The following is a 4,246-nucleotide window of genomic DNA, read 5'->3' on the forward strand; positions in this document are numbered from 1 at the left end:
GTTAAACATAGATGGAAAGGGATTATACCTTTCTTTGTAAACTTTTTTTTTGTAGCCTATATATAGGCCTATGTATAACTGTATTCTGTCATGTAAATTGAAATGTAGGCTAAGCCCCTTTGTAAATATTTGATATACACTGAGGTTTATTCAGAGTTCCCTTTGATATATGTGTTGTTTTTATTTCTATAATTGTTTTTATTCCTTTGAAAGATCAGCTTTGGGAGATTGTTAGAGGCAATTGTTTACATGCTTCTCTTGAATGTAGGCCTTTTAGCTGGTCAGGTTCTCAGAACAGCACTTTTTTTAGGAGTTTTGCTATTTTTTGATACGGTTAAGGTACTGTTTTTGTAAATCCATGCTATGTACAACGTTATGCACTGAATTTCTACTTGTATTTGAATGTGAAATGAAAAAAAAAATATTTTTCAAAAAAATACAAAAAAAAATCTGTTCTTATCAGTTTAATATCTGATACGTCCCCTATCTGGGACCATATATTAAATTGATTTTTGACAGGGAGATGGAATAGGGCTTCTCCGTCCACTCCACGCATCGACCTGGTATTGCAGTACCTCCAGGAACGGTGCACCCCCTGTCATTGTAAAGATAAATCAGGCAAAGACAACAGAATTGCTTTGTTATATTCCATTAGGATCACAATGTATTTTATATTTTCACGTTTGACCATCTTCATCTCAATGTCAATGATGGCTAAGTGATGGTCAAGTCAGTCACTGTTATATTGACTATGATAGCTGATGTGAATGGTGCGTTAATCATCTAATCAAATCAATGTTTATTCGTCACATGCACAGGATACAGGGTGTAAATGGTACAGTGATAATGCTTTAAAAAAATCTTGGCATAGATTGGGAGTTGATCAACGTTGGGAATAACCACTTTTGACTGTTACAAAGTAACACATTGGTAGGTTCGTAAGTCACGTGGTCATCTGCCCTCCAATCGGAAATGACAGAAAGCGTTTATAAATTAAATCCAGATTAACAGCTAAATCGGAATAATAATATATGAAATACGGGTGGGGGAATCAATTTAGAGATAATAATATTGACATAACATTTGATCTTATATCAAATATCTCTGGTAGCGTTAGAACTGAGCAATTTTCTCCACTGCGCCACTCCTGAGTGGCGGTGGTCTAAGCACTGCATTGCAGTACTAACTGTGCCACTAGAGATCCTGGTTCGAATCCAGGCTCTGTCGCAGCCGGCCGCGACCAGGAGACTCGTGGGCGGCGCACAATTGGCCCAGGCGTCGTCCAGGGTAGGGGAGGGAATGGCCGGCAGGGATGTAGCTCAGTTGATAGAGCATGGCGTTTGCAACGCCAGGGTTGTGGGTTCAATTCCCACGGGGGGCCAGTATAAAAAAATATGTATTCACTAACTGTAAGTCGCTCTGGATAAGAGCGTCTGCTAAATGACTAAAATGTAAATGTAAATTTTCCACTTGGTGGCGCAAGTGTTCCACTGACCGTCTCATTTGAATGTTGAACCACTTGACTTCAATACATCATCAACGCAAATAATATGAACAATAAAAATAGCCTGTTTTTATTTTACATGTCTGTAGAGCCTTGTACTATAAGACCACGGTGAAGAGGCCTTCATAAAGTTGCCGTCCTAAATTACTAGAGGCCAAACTTCAAAGATGTCCATGGCACTGGACTGCAGTAAGAGCTAGGCCTACAGTGCGGCCTACGGAGCGTCCTGGTGTATGGTCTGGCTGCCTAAATGTTTCCTCCACATAATAAACTGTACAAACATGGCACTTCAGAGGGTTACTTTTTACAATTAGCCTTACTGAGTCACTACAACAAACTTCCTATCATGGACATGAAATGCCATTAGGCCTAATGAAGATACCGTATATGCAAGTTACTTAGTTGGTGTCTTGTGAATCAACTGGTATGCGCATCAGGGTTTAATATTTCCTCGGTATTATACAAATGTTCCATCCCGAGATTAAATCACTCTTCTCCCGGGTAAGCCGATATTTTTTCCCAAAACCGGAAGTGTCATTCAAAAGCATTATAACGCTTATAAATGTCTGGATTTGATTAGAGCTTTGATCAGCATGAAAATACAAACCTGATGCTACCTGAGCCTGATCAGACATATATTAAATACATTTATAATACATTTACAAACCAAATCCCAGATGAAGAATAATACACTATTTCAAAGCATAGTACATGTCATATTAGCCAAGTACAATGTAATTACTAGTTGTTACACCGGATTTAGCTAGTTAAAATGAAGTGTATCTTTAGGAGTACTTGTAATTAATGTGTACAGTACATTACCCATCCTGACAACCTGGCCCTCAATTTAAAGCTTGTGGAAGTGACATCCAAGTGGGAGAATAAATACACTAGTACACCACAGAGTATCTGTATAAGAAAATCATTCAGAGCACACTGTGCTGCCAATCACAGTGGTGCGACATTTTGCGGGTGTGGAAGCTCGTTAGAGGATAGAGGAAGCTTGCCTTGAAGAGCTGGGCATCGTGTTATGACCTGCATTATCAGAATTAGCCCCACAGAATTATACCTACGGAGGAGCGGCTTCTATGGAGGAACTTTGAAAGTGTGAACTTCAGAGTTGGTTTAACGTTGGACCAGAGCAGACGTTAGCTAGCTAGCTAACAACCTTGTTTGTGCAGTGCAGTGTTAGCTAGCTAGCTAACAACCTTGTTTGTGCAGTGCAGTGTAGCACTATAATTAAAAACAGGTCGTACCTTTATGTCGTTAATAAATCCAATGTGAAACGTGGTGACTATAGTATCCTTAACTAGCATTGAAAAAGTTCATCCATTCTTCTCAAATTAAACATATCTCCCTAATGTCTGAATCATGCTTGTAACGTTGTCAGTAGGATACAGTAACCTATGCTTCATAGGGGAGGAGCAGGTAGTTTCCACACGTACACCCACTGGCAAATATTTCCATTCCAGCTGGCAGGCAGAAACTGGAATACGTTTCTAGAGTGAGCTTTGTTGCGATTTTGTGGGACTGGAGAAAAATACCCGGAAAGTAAAATAAGGTTATTACCTGGATTACATGCTTTTAAAATAACTGCTGTTCCTGAAAAGTATAGAACACTTTAGTTTCGGTTCTTTTTAACGTTATTTTTCTGTTCTGTTCCCTGAACCGGTTCCAACCCTAGAGAAATTATTTGGATGTAGATCATGCTTAGCCTAATAAACGATAAAGGGAAATAAATAACTACAGTTTACACTTTTTTAGTAATTTAATGAAATGTTGTAATCTGATCTCCCGGAATGCACGGACCGTTGCACTGTGGCACTGGGGAACAGGAAGTTCCGGGCAGGCGGCACCATTCTTCACAATAAAAAAGCGCGGAACTGTGCAGTCCAGAAGATAACCTTTGTGTCCGTTTCTATTTATTACTAGAGGTATGTCATAGCACGTTTAAACTTTATCATGTCGAAAGAACATGTCATACCATGCTAGGTAACACATCCGTTAAGGTATTATCACGTTTGGTAAAGGTTTGATGTGTTATTTTTGTGTCAAACCAAGTGAAGAACGGATAAAAACTATTTTACAAGTCACATAGCTAGAGACTTTGGGTTTGTCTGAGTGGATGTACATAATTTTTCTCATGGTAATTTGATAAATAATCAATTTATTTGAGATTTCTGTGTTCGTTTAGCATATTAATGGTTTTGAGTAAAATTCCCAAGCTGGTAAAATGGCGGCTACTCTCGGTCTGCGTCAACAGACTTCAGTGAGGACAGTGCGGGTGCATCAGATAGAGACAATTTCACGGTCGCACTACTGTTTTGAAGCTGAATGTAATGATTATCAGTTTTCTACATGTGTACTAATATTCAGACACATTCACTAGTTTCAGTCTTTATCAATAAATGTTGCTGTGGTGTGAACATGAAAAACCAATTGTTTTTTGATTGAAGTAATACAGTGAAGACAAGGTTATTCAGGAAATTAGCACATAGTGCTGTCTAAAACAAACTGTAACCTTGTACTAAATGGTTTTTGAGTCATTTATGCATTTATCTACTATAGGTTAGGTATTAGCTCAAAGTATTGTGGAGCTCCCTGCACTTTAATATAAACAGTACCGGCACCCAAAATGAGTATTAGCACCTATTTCAGTCCAATTCAAGCACTGAATTAGATAATTGAACAAGAAAAAGTGTGAAAATATTTTTAGAGTATAAAGAAAGTGCCAGAACTGTC

At 38.5% G+C, this 4,246-nt stretch overlaps 1 pseudogene; it reads left to right on the forward strand.

Moving 5' to 3' along the window:
- The first annotated feature begins 421 nt into the window (after window positions 1-421).
- LOC121565591 lies at window positions 422-597 on the forward strand (annotated as a pseudogene).
- The last annotated feature ends 3,649 nt before the right edge of the window (window positions 598-4,246 follow it).

Source organism: Coregonus clupeaformis, unplaced genomic scaffold (assembly GCF_020615455.1).
Source record: "Coregonus clupeaformis isolate EN_2021a unplaced genomic scaffold, ASM2061545v1 scaf2786, whole genome shotgun sequence".
NCBI classification, from domain to species: domain Eukaryota; kingdom Metazoa; phylum Chordata; class Actinopteri; order Salmoniformes; family Salmonidae; genus Coregonus; species Coregonus clupeaformis.